General features: G+C 44.8%; 1 long non-coding RNA gene and 4 other non-coding genes across 6 annotated transcripts; 4 read left to right on the top strand and 1 right to left on the bottom strand.

Annotated features, from left to right (window-relative positions):
* Positions 1 to 1647: 1647 nt before the first annotated feature.
* Positions 1648 to 4563, bottom strand: LOC130378074 (uncharacterized). Of its 2 annotated transcripts, none has more exons than XR_008894471.1 (2): positions 3490 to 4563; positions 1648 to 3002 (listed from the first exon to the last, which is right to left on the bottom strand). It is a non-coding gene; the product is annotated as an uncharacterized LOC130378074 (long non-coding RNA). The 2 variants fall into 2 exon arrangements; XR_008894470.1 differs by having other exon boundaries at positions 3677 to 4563.
* Positions 4172 to 4362, top strand: LOC130378106 (U2 spliceosomal RNA). Its single transcript, XR_008894500.1, has one exon. It is a non-coding gene; the product is annotated as a U2 spliceosomal RNA (small nuclear RNA).
* Positions 4564 to 4706: 143 nt separating the features above from the next.
* Positions 4707 to 4871, top strand: LOC130378085 (U1 spliceosomal RNA). Its single transcript, XR_008894482.1, has one exon. It is a non-coding gene; the product is annotated as a U1 spliceosomal RNA (small nuclear RNA).
* A 5412-nt stretch (positions 4872 to 10283) lies between these two features.
* On the top strand, positions 10284 to 10474 carry LOC130378101 (U2 spliceosomal RNA). Its single transcript, XR_008894495.1, has one exon. It is a non-coding gene; the product is annotated as a U2 spliceosomal RNA (small nuclear RNA).
* A 1625-nt stretch (positions 10475 to 12099) lies between these two features.
* LOC130378114 (5S ribosomal RNA) lies at positions 12100 to 12218 on the top strand. The gene has a single exon (XR_008894507.1). It is a non-coding gene; the product is annotated as a 5S ribosomal RNA (ribosomal RNA).
* The last annotated feature ends 699 nt before the right edge of the window (positions 12219 to 12917 follow it).

The following is a 12917-nucleotide window of genomic DNA, read 5'->3' as shown; positions in this document are numbered from 1 at the left end:
ATTATGTGCAAGGCCTAGATTATCAAAATCCGCTAGTCTGCTGAATGTTTTGTTTATTATTTTCATACTTTGAGTTGATGTAGCTGATGAGATTCATATTATCAAGTGGAAAAGTGTTTAATTGTTACATTTTTGGGCTGAATTAAGAAAAATAATAAGAATGTATTCAGTGCACTCCCTTTGTCTGGATGACAGAGCCATTCACAGAACTCATTATTTTGACCACACAGGGAGTGCAGCCAGCAAAGTGGGGGTGTATTCACACCTCTGGTTGCGGGAGAGAAGACACAAGGACTTCTAATTTCTTTGGTGTGTTTTTTCTTTCCACTACCCCACCCCTTGTGAAAGCCAAGCACACAGAGACTCAAATTCTTTTACAACTTTTATTTTTCACCCCGAATGGGTTTCATTGAAAAGGCAATGCATATAAAACACAAGTAAACAAGATCTGTTTAATTAAAAGCTCGCCCACCACAACAAGGTACAGATCTACAGGCGAGAACACGAGAGCATGAGACGAGAGACAAACATGTACTACCATTTGCAAACATTTTCATTAAACATGGAGCTGACAGACATGCACACATCAAAAGGAAAGGCACATATAAATAACATTAATAATAATGCAAAAATCTCAACAATTGAAGAACACACACTTGTACTTAAGATACAACTCAACAATTGGCTTGTACAGGCTAAAGTGCAATAATGAACATGATTATCCAAAGACTCAGGTGACCAATCAACAAATAAAGGCTCAAGCTGTTCCTCCCTTTTGTGTTTTTTTGTTTTCTTTAGCAAACTTTTGTTAAAACTGAAGCAGACAAATACATACAAACATCACAAACACATGAAGCTGACAAAGACAAACAACATGCATGACAAAAACACAGATTATCTGAACATGAACAACCACTAAAGGGTATGTAAACTGATTGTGTTAGATTGGAACTGATTAAGGTTAAAAAGATTGACCCGCTTCTCGGCCTTTTGGCTAAGACAGTGATCCCCTCCGTTGTCTGTCTATATATTGCCTATTTAGTGGCAATTATATAGCAGGTTAGGAGGATATTGCACCATCTTTTTGGTAAGTTGGGGTCAAATACCAGTTGCTGATACCCTTTACCAAGAAGACCATTGTCCAGTTTGTTTAAACGGTAAAGTGCATTTTATTGTTGCCTGTATTACCTTGTTTACTCACTGTTTTATTGCTTTTAACATCTTGAATTTTTAAGAGTGTGGTGTCTCCATCATGTCGGTTAACCCCTCCGGCATGAGGAGGCACCACAGTGTACGTTTTAAATTTAAGTCAATCAATGGAATTTTAATTCAGATGTCCCGGCTTGATTTTTCAAGGAAGCACATCCAAGGAATCCTGAAGTTTACCGGAAACGACTTGAATTGTATTCTTACTCTGCCCTTTAACAAAGGATTCGATGTTAGCTTCGCAGCCGCAACAACCCTCAAAGAATTTTGGACACGCTACGACACGGTAAAAGACCAGTTCTCAGCATTTGAAGTGGAGAGACTAAATGACGATTCCATTAAAACCGTAATCGTCAGGATGTTCAATGAAACTGTAAATGCTGATGATATTTGTATATGGCTGGCAACAGTGGCATCACAGAGGTAAGTTATTCACACACACACACACACACACACACACACACACACACACACACACACACACACACACACACACACACACACACACACACAGTCCTCCTTTCCAACTCTGCATCCACGACACTCTTAAAGAGTTCAAAGTTGTCATACACCACATTGTCGAAGCCAGGGGTAGTGGACTTCCTAGTGGATGGACAGTAGGAAAACATTTTCTGCATGCTTCCAGCCACTTTGTCCTTGAAAGGGTTGTACCTCTTCCACTGTCCACCACAGTTTGGCATGTGGCAAGCCCCACATGGCCTTGAGGACTTGTTAGGCATGAATGCCTTCACTGTTGGTGCAGGAGGGACAAAGCACTGGCTGCAGGATGTCCCACGAAACAGGACGGAGGGGGCCTGTGGCTGTGCGGGGAAGACCTGCAGTATGGGTGCTGCCGACACAGGGGGTGGGCCGTAGGTCAACGCAGCGGGTGGCCTCGGCTGGAGGTGGGTGGGCGCAGAAGGCCTCGGCAGAATGGGGGTGAGCGCAGCAGGCTTCGGCCGGGTGGAGGACGACAACCCAGTGGGCTGAACGGGTCGGTTCGCGGGAGTCACAGGCTGTGGCTCAGCAACAAATAATCTGGAAACATAAAATACACATGTGATCAGTATTGATATGACGTGTGTGCTATTTGCTTTCCACAGCCAACAGGTGAAACAAAGTGCTTATGACAACTTACCTCCGCTTCTCACCACGTCTCTTTCCAGCCTCGTGATGGATGAGCCGGTACTGGACCTGAGGCCGGTCTGGCGGAGGGAGGGATGTTGGCAGCGCAGGAGCCTCCGGGAACGGTGCGTCCGACAGCACTTTCAGGTGAGGAGTCACCTTGTGGCCGAAGGAGCAGTCGCTCCTTCTGCCACTTCAGCAGCTCGTTCTGCTCTCCCTGCTGGCAGTACTGGAGCAGCAGCCACACCAGCCAGCCGACATCATTCTCCACAAGCCACCTGAAGGTCTGACCGGCGTACTACCCGAACGTGAGGACCAGCTGACCTTTCCACAGCTCAGCCCCCGACCTCTTGGCAGCCGCCTCTGCTGTCTTGAGATCCAGCCATTTAGGGTCAACAACAGTGCTGCTGCGGGCCTCTGCCACAGACCTTGCTGCCTCTGTACAGTACAGCCTGGCCTCTCCTTGCCGGTACAAAATGATGTTGGGGTACTGGTGTAGCTGTTGATGGCTGACCAGCGATGGTTTAGTGGCCAAGCTCTTTCCGCAGACATCACAGGTAAAGGTCTCCCTGGCGATGGCATGGATCTTCAGATGACTCACCAGGTTGGACTTTTCACTGAATGTCTTGTCGCACACGGTGCACTGATGTGTAGGCTCCTCCATGTTCCATCTGGTACAGTAAAACATGAATAAATGAGTACAACAAGCAGATCATTTAGAGTGACAATATGTAGCCCTTTATTATACAGAAATGTGCTGTTGGTGTATTAGCCTAGGGACAACACGCTCGCCAGATTGTTATCTATGTTGTTAGAAATCAGCTACTGTTTACCAGGTATGCAGCGCATCCCATGCAACAAGAGATTAACACGGTCGCCAAATTGCTTTATGTTACACTTACTCTCGCATCAGCTGTTGTCTAAACAGTCACATTTACCCAAATCAACACATATCCACATCAAATTGTCCAAGAAAACGTTGATTGTCGCCGAAAAGCAACAAGTTTGCAGGTATGCGACGTATGCCCTTACTCATTGTAAACAGTGTCGTTAGCCGCGCCTAGCTATCGTTACAAAACACACATTAATCAGCTTATTATTTCAACGACCCCTGGGTACATATAGTCATGCCATACACCGTTGGAAAGCTTAGATTACCACGATTAAAAGAAGACCACCCACGAGTAATATAGTTGCTCGCAGACAAAACGGCGATAGGTTGACTGAAGTCTACCCAGCAGCTAAAAACGTAACCTCTACGTCTTCCCTTTATACACAACGACCGTGTTATGACACGGTCGAAATATTTTCTCTTTCTACAAAATCGAAACAGCTTAATACAAACCTTAAAAAAGGTCTAATTATCAACTAGCAAACGGTGAAGGGGATACAATTTACCTGAGTGAAACCACGTGCTGTAAGCTATTTTCTTTTTCAACTCGAGCTCATTGGCTGCAATGGCTGCAATAGAGTTCCGGGTGTTGACGTTGTTGGGGCGGGGAAATCGTGGGCACCACCATTTTGGCAGTATTCGATAGTATTGTTGGTTTATTTATTTTTTAACATTTTTTTGGTGAAGCACTGCTTCACCTGTAGTCTTATAGAAGCCTCCACTGCTCCAAACTCTATTTGTGAAACATGCAGACGGCCTAGTGAGACTGCCAGCAGGCAGCAGCAAAGAGATGTAGCGACCTCGGTTTATTTCTTCAGCTTTCACATACACACAAACACGCACACAGGGTGCTTGGTCATTCTTTTGTTTTTTTTTCGTTGTCTGTTAAACCGCCACGTGGAGCGACGTGTCTGGGAACGTCGCCTCTTGGTCTGAGCGTGTGTAGGCATCGCTTCTCGGCCTTTTGGCTAAGATCAAGTGTAGTATCTGTTCTTATCAGTTTAATATCTGATACGTCCCCTACCCGGGGACCATATATTAAATTGATTTTTGGAACTGGGAGATGGAAAAGGGGCTTGCCCCGTCCACTCCACGCATCGACCTGGTATTGCAGTACCTCCAGGACCGGTGCACCCCTCTCTCACTGTGAAAAACAAAACTAAACTCCTCCTGAGAGTACACCCGTCCGCCTGTAGACAATAAAGTGTCATTTACAATTCATAAACGCACTGTTTACAATTATTCCAACGATATTCTGTTGTTTAAGAAAGAAAAAAGGATTCTTTCTGTGGCGTGTCGATAACTCGGATCTCCAGGTTTCCTTTCGTTAAGCTTCCATCTCGCTGATTTCAGATTCACCTGTCATCGTGTGACCGGTGGTCTACAGTGTTTATTAAAGTCTAGACATCGCCGAATGCTTTGCAACCGTTCTCCACGGGAACACGCGTGGGCATCGTTCAGCCCACCTGAACGTGTTCAACTCATACTTACCTGGCAAGGGAGATACCATGATCAAGAAGGTGGTTCACCCATAGCGAGGCTCAGCCATTGCACTGAGGCTGTTGCTGACCCGTGCGAATTCCCCAAATGTGGGAATCTCGATTGCATAATTTCTGGTAGTGGGGGACTGCGTTCGCGCTCTCCCCTGATCATGTTGTTCTAAAGAAATAATAGCTATGAATGGCTTCATAGTGCTATATTGCAGTCCATACCATGTTTTGCATCGCTACGTTTCTTCAAAAGATCACGCAAACGATGACGCCCAAGCAGTGTAATGCATTGCGTTCAAATATGGAACTCTGAGTCTGGAATAACGCATTCATTCATTCATTCATTCATTCATTCATTCATTCATTCCTTTCATTCATTATGGATCCTTATTTCCAGAAATATTATGTGCAAGGCCTAGATTATCAAAATCCGCTAGTCTGCTGAATGTTTTGTTTATTATTTTCATACTTTGAGTTGATGTAGCTGATGAGATTCATATTATCAAGTGGAAAAGTGTTTAATTGTTACATTTTTGGGCTGAATTAAGAAAAATAATAAGAATGTATTCAGTGCACTCACTTTGTCTGGATGACAGAGCCATTCACAGAATTCATTATTTTGACCACACAGGGAGTGCAGCCAGCAAAGTGGGGGTGTATTCACACCTCTGGTTGCGGGAGCGAAGACACAAGGACTTCTAATTTCTTTGGTGTGTTTTTTCTTTCCACTACCCCACCCCTTGTGAAAGCCAAGCACACAGAGACTCAAATTCTTTTACAACTTTTATTTTTCACCCCGAATGGGTTTCATTGAAAAGGCAATGCATATAAAACACAAGTAAACAAGATCTGTTTAATTAAAAGCTCGCCCACCACAACAAGGTACAGATCTACAGGCGAGAACACGAGAGCATGAGACGAGAGACAAACATGTACTACCATTTGCAAACATTTAGTTATACATGGAGCTGACAGACATGCACACATCAAAAGGAAAGGCACATATAAATAACATTAATAATAATGCAAAAATCTCAACAATTGAAGAACACACACTTGTATTCAAGATACAACTCAACAATTGGCTTGTACAGGCTAAAGTGCAATAATGAACATGATTATCCAAAGACTCAGGTGACCAATCAACAAATAAAGGCTCAAGCTGTTCCTCCCTTTTGTGTTTTTTTGTGTTTTCTTTAGCAAACTTTTGTTAAAACTGAAGCAGACAAATACATACAAACATCACAAACACATGAAGCTGACAAAGACAAACAACATGCATGACAAAAACACAGATTATCTGAACATGAACAACCACTAAAGGGTATGTAAACTGATTGTGTTAGATTGGAACTGATTAAGGTTAAAAAGATTGGCCTTGATATTGAAAATAGACCAGAATGGATACTACAAAGTTTTTTTGCATTTTTTTTAACGATATAAATAAATAGATAGTGCTTGCTGAAGCACTTTCATAACCCACACAAAGACAGAGACAAACACACACAAACAAGCCTCTTTCTCTCTCTTACAGATGGCACAGGAACAGTGGCATCACAGAGGTAAGTTATTCACACACACACACACACACACACACTAGGGCTGGGCGATATGGACCAAAAGTCATATCTCGATATCTTCAAGCAGAATATCGATATAAGATATATATCGATATTTGTCGAAGGCGGGGGGGTGCGGCGCGCTCCGTGCGCAGATTTGATATTACTATTTCTACCGTTCGGAATTGAATACAGTTTGATGGTTGAATAAACCGTGGACTAGACACTGCCTCCGCCTCGTATTAGAGAACATTATAATATATAACATCACGGCCAAAAGCTTTGTGCGCCTCCGAAATATTATGAACCGTAACGACTGCGTGGGGGGGGGCGGACATGACATGCTATTTTATGTATTCTTTAATATAGGTATTAGTGGGCAACTAACACAGTATTCAAAGACGTTCCAGAAATTCTGCCGTGCAGCCACGGTACCATGCGCTGTTTACAGTGGATGTATCGCAATGGCGAGGCGCATAGCCTTTAGCCGTGTTCTGTAAATATTCTAGAACACACGGGAGGCATGTCGCAGTTCATGTACTTCAGCGAGTCAAAGCCAAAGTTCCTTTCCCCCAATTCCTTCTCAACCATGGCTCAGATAACCCCCAATACAGTCTCGTTGTGGAAATACAAGAGACGTCAAAGAACCGACAAGAAACACTCGCGTTACAGTGTGTGTGTTCACACACACACACACACACACACACACACACACATGTGGCGCTCGCACGGTCGTGTCTCATTGGCGGGCCAACGTCTCTGGGCGGGCCAGGCAGAGTAAGGGGAGGAGCTTGGTTGAATAAACCGTGGACTAGACACTGCCTCCACCTCGTATTTGAGAACATTATAATATATAATATCACGGCCAAAAGCTGTGTGCACCTCCGGAATATAATGGACAGAATTGCACCCCTTTGGTTGCGACAGTTTTTAAGCACTCTCCACAAATTACGTGATTTTGTAATTCGTCAGACAACTTATATCCAAACCATTTTCATACTATGGAGCTGTTGGTCTTTCGCTTGCAAACAAGCTCCTCGGAGCTGCAAGCTGCATGCGCAGGCGGACTCCATAGCTGTGTTCGAAATCTTTCCCTATCACGGATATAGTGCACTATATAGGGTGCTCGCCATTTTGTAGTGGTGTTCGAATTCTCAGTGGTTAATTTCATGCACAATATAGTGCACTTAAAATACCCAATAAATAGTGAACGATTTCGAACACGGCTCATGTTTCAAAAAGTGACGGGGGGGGCAGGCAGAGGCTGTGTGTGTGAGCCGGAGGCAGAGCGGGAGAGACATAAGCAGAGTAACGAAATAGCAGGCGGCAGGCGCGGTTCGAAACTGGTGTTATTTGGAACAAATGTGCTGTAATTTCAACGCAAATTAAATTATATCGATATTGACGATATGGTCTCGTTTCATATCGCGTTTGAAAAAATATCGATATATTTTAAATATCGATATATCGCCCAGCCCTCACACACACACACACACACACACACACACACACACACACACACACACACACACACACACACACACACACACACACACACACACACACACACACACACACACACACACAGTCCTCCTTTCCAACTCTGCATCCACGACACTCTTAAAGAGTTCAAAGTTGTCATACACCACATTGTCGAAGCCAGGGGTAGTGGACTTCCTAGTGGATGGACAGTAGGAAAACATTTTCTGCATGCTTCCAGCCACTTTGTCCTTGAAATGGTTGTACCTCTTCCACTGTCCACCACAGTTTGGCATGTGGCAAGCCCCACATGGCCTTGAGGACTTGTTAGGCATGAATGCCTTCACTGTTGGTGCAGGAGGGACAAAGCTCTGGCTGCAGGATGTCCCACGAAACAGGACGGAGGGGGCCTGTGGCTGTGCGGGGAAGACCTGCAGTATGGGTGCTGCCGACACAGGGGGTGGGCCGTAGGTCAACGCAGCGGGTGGCCTCGGCTGGAGGTGAGCAGGCTTCGGCAGCAGGCTTCGGCCGGGTGGAGGACGACAACCCAGTGGGCTGAACGGGTCGGTTCGCGGGAGTCACAGGCTGTGGCTCATCAACAAATAATCTGGAAACATAAAATACACATGTGATCAGTATTGATATGACGTGTGTGCTATTTGCTTTCCACAGCCAACAGGTGAAACAAAGTGCTTATGACAACTTACCTCCGCTTCTCACCACGTCTCTTTCCAGCCTCGTGTTGGATGAGCCGGTACTGGACCTGAGGCCGGTCTGGTGGAGGGTTGATGTTGGCAGCGCAGGAGCCTCCGGGAACGGTGCGTCCGACAGCACTTTCAGGTGAGGAGTCACCTTGTGGCCGAAGGAGCAGTCGCTCCTTCTGCCACTTCAGCAGCTCGTTCTGCTCTCCCTGCTGGCAGTACTGGAACAGCAGCCACACCAGCCAGCCGACATCATTCTCCACAAGCCACCTGAAGGTCTGACCGGCGTACTACCCGAACGTGAGGACCAGCTGACCTTTCCACAGCTCAGCCCCCGACCTCTTGGCAGCCGCCTCTGCTGTCTTGAGATCCAGCCATTTAGGGTCAACAACAGTGCTGCTGCGGGCCTCTGCCACAGACCTTGCTGCCTCTGTACAGTACAGCCTGGCCTCTCCTTGCCGGTACAAAATGATGTTGGGGTACAGGTGTAGCTGTTGATGGCTGACCAGCGATGGTTTAGTGGCCAAGCTCTTTCCGCAGACATCACAGGTAAAGGTCTCCCTGGCGATGGCATGGATCTTCAGATGACTCACCAGGTTGGACCTTTCACTGAATGTCTTGTCGCACACGGTGCACCGATGTGTAGGCTCCTCCATGTTCCATCTGGTACAGTAAAACATGAATAAATGAGTACAACAAGCAGATCATTTAGATTGACAATATGTAGCCCTTTATTATACAGAAATGTGCTGTTGGTGTATTAGCCTAGGACAACACGCTCGCCAGATTGTTATCTATGTTGTTAGAAATTAGCTACTGTTTACCAGGTATGCAGCGCATCCCATGCAACAAGAGATTAACACGGTCGCCAAATTGCTTTATGTTACACTTACTCTCGCATCAGCTGTTGTCTAAACAGTCACATTTACCCAAATCAACACATATCCACATCAAATTGTCCAAGAAAACGTTGATTGTCGCCGAAAAGCAACAAGTTTGCAGGTATGCGACGTATGCCCTTACTCATTGTAAACAGTGTCGTTAGCCGCGCCTAGCTATCGTTACAAAACACACATTAATCAGCTTATTATTTCAACGACCCCTGGGTACATATAGTCATGCCATACACCGTTGGAAAGCTTAGATTACCACGATTAAAAGGAGACATCCCACGAGTAATATGGTTGCTCGCAGACAAAACGGCGATAGGTTGACTGAAGTCTACCCAGCAGCTAAAAACGTAACCTCTACGTCTTCCCTTTATACACAACGACCGTGTTATGACACGGTCGAAATCTTTTCTCTTTCTACAAAATCGAAACAGCTTAATACAAACCTTAAAAAAAGGTCTAATTATCAACTAGCAAACGGTGAAGGGGATACAATTTACCTGAGTGAAACCACGTGCTGTAAGCTATTTTCTTTTTCAACTCGAGCTCATTGGCTGCAATGGCTGCAATAGAGTTCCGGGTGTTGACGTTGTTGGGGCGGGGAAATCGTGGGCACCACCATTTTGGCAGTATTCGATAGTATTGTTGGTTTATTTATTTTTTAACATTTTTTTGGTGAAGCACTGCTTCACCTTTAGTCTTATAGAAGCCTCCACTGCTCCAAACTCTATTTGTGAAACATGCAGACGGCCTAGTGAGACTGCCAGCAGGCAGCAGCAAAGAGATGTAGCGACCTCGGTTTATTTCTTCAGCTTTCACATACACACAAACACGCACACAGGGTGCTTGGTCATTCTTTTTTGTTTCGTCGTTGTCTGTTAAACCGCCACGTGGAGCGACGTGTCTGGGAACCTCGCCTCTTGGTCTGAGCTTGTGTGGGCATCGCTTCTCGGCCTTTTGGCTAAGATCAAGTGTAGTATCTGTTCTTATCAGTTTAATATCTGATACGTCCCCTACCCGGGGACCATATATTAAATTGATTTTTGGAACTGGGAGATGGAAAAGGGGCTTGCCCCGTCCACTCCACGCATCGACCTGGTATTGCAGTACCTCCAGGACCGGTGCACCCCCTCTCTCACTGTGAAAAACAAAACTAAACTCCTCCTGAGAGTACACCCGTCCGCCTGTAGACAATAAAGTGTCATTTACAATTCATAAACGCACTGTTTACAATTATTCCAACGATATTCTGTTGTTTAAGAAAGAAAAAAGGATTCTTTCTGTGGCGTGTCGATAACTCGGATCTCCAGGTTTCCTTTCGTTATGCTTCCATCTCGCTGATTTCAGATTCGCCTGTCATCGTGTGACCGGTGGTCTACAGTGTTTATTAAAGTCTAGACATCTCCGAATGCTTTGCAACCGTTCTCCACGGGAACTGTTGGGAAAAATAACCTGCTGAGTACATCACATGTACATTACAAATATAGCTAACTCCTACCCTAGCCTGATGAGCACATCACATGGCAGTAGTGGTGCCGAGATGATGCCTCATGAAACGTCAAAGCCTCAAAGCCTCAAAGCCAGATGAACCACCAAAGTGGTTCGTGCTCGAAGCTTCAAATGAGTACGCTAGGGACATCTAGTGGTGAATGAAATTATGACAACCCAACCCAAAATGTGATTTTTGCCTCGTGTGCCGATACATTAAATCATTTGAGAATTGAAGTCATTTCAATGATAACTAAAGGTGCCTAACTAAAGGTGATGCCTTCTGTGGTGGAGCAGCCTTCAATAAGGTCTTGCTCCCCTTGTGGCTATGTATAGTATTTACGGCTTATATGTTTGGTCCTGCTTCATTGGGTCTATGTGTGGGTAGCTTAGATTCTTAAAATACGTAACAGCTTTTTTCTTTTTCAACTCAACCTCATTGGCTGCAATGGCCTGCCGTGCGTTGATCTTTAGCGCCCACTGTTTTGGAGAATTTAAGCAACATACAGACACTGACAACGTCTCTCAAAACTCTATTTGTGAAACATGTGGACAGTGTAGTGAAGCTCCTTATATCCCCAATCCTTACACAATACAAAGTTGGACTTTCATCAAATATTGATGTGGATAGCATGTTTTTCTGGGTCATACTGTGTGGATGTCAGCATATTCTCATGTCTTCTGGATCCCAATGTGACCTTAGAACATATATTATCCTTATACAAACAGAGATGATGCACACGTGTGAATGTAAGCATTGTCTTCAGAGAGTACATCAGATGGGAATAGACTTGACCCACTCATTGGTGCCACATGGCACATCAGGTGGGAATGGACTGGACCCACTCACTGGCGCCACATGGCACATAACATCTAGGGCAGAGATGATCAGCTATTTTCCACTATTAAAGTATCTATATGATATGTAGGCCTAATAATAATCATAGTTTAACATAAAATGTAAGGTTAATTTCTACCACACTAGCAGGGAGCAGCAGAGAGCTGCAATGACGGCGGTCCACTGCAGTCCATCCCAGGTTTTGCAACGCTACGTTTCTTCAAAAGATCACGCAAACGATGACGCCCAAGCAGTGTAATGCATTGCGTTCAAATATGTAACTCTGAGTCTGGAATAACGTATTCATTCATTCATTATGGATCTAATCATTGTTTCTGTACAAGTCCCGTCTCAGGCCACGGCAGCGCTCTCACTCCTTACGTGCTCCTCCTGTATAAATGCTAATATGGTAATATGGTATGCTAATAATTGCTTACGGCCATACCATCCTGAGTACGCCCGATCTCGTCTGATCTCGGAAGCAAAGCAGGGTCGGGCCTGGTTAGTACTTGGTTGGGTGACCGCCTGGGAATACCAGGTGCTGTAAGCATTATTATTTTTCAACTCGAGCTCATTGCATGCAATGGTCTGCCATGCTTTGATCTTTAGCGCCCACTGTTTTGGAGAATTTAAGCAACATACAGACACTGACAACGTCTCTCCAAACTCTATTTGTGAAACATGTGGAGAGTGTAGTGACGCTGCTAGCAGTGAGCAGCAGAGAGCTGCAATGACGGCGGTCCACTGTTGTCCATCCCAGGTTTTTCAACGCTACGTTTCTTCAAAAGATCATGAAAAGTCATGAGGGGATTTGGGGTTTTTCGATACCTGTAAGTGTACAATATCGTCTGTGTAAGCACACGGTCTGTAAAACACAAGGTGACATTAGCTTTTAGAACATTGATTTTGGATTAAGGTCATAGTCTACGTTTGCAGTTTTATTGGGTTTACATTATCTCTCCCAGTTCTCCGTATGTTTCCACAAGACAAGGGCGCTGGGGATTGTCTTTCCCTCAATAAAACAGTTTCTGTGGACACGTCTTGTGATGAATGTGTTTAACGATTTTGAAAGCGTGTTCAGAGATATGCAAATGAAAGCATATTTTGCTTTGGTCCCGAGTCCTGTAAGGTGTCCACTACTTCCGTCCCATCCCGGTGAACATACAACAGATTTTCGGCAGTTGGATCCTGATGTTAAAGATGTTAAAGATGTTAAAGATGTTCCCTGTCTGACCTTCAATTAAAAAAT

The sequence above is a fragment of the Gadus chalcogrammus genome, unplaced genomic scaffold, assembly GCF_026213295.1.
Source record: "Gadus chalcogrammus isolate NIFS_2021 unplaced genomic scaffold, NIFS_Gcha_1.0 GACHA065, whole genome shotgun sequence".
NCBI classification, from domain to species: Eukaryota; Metazoa; Chordata; class Actinopteri; order Gadiformes; family Gadidae; genus Gadus; species Gadus chalcogrammus.
The sequence above is the reverse complement of the archived record's forward strand: the minus strand, read 5'-3'. Positions and strand labels throughout refer to the sequence as shown.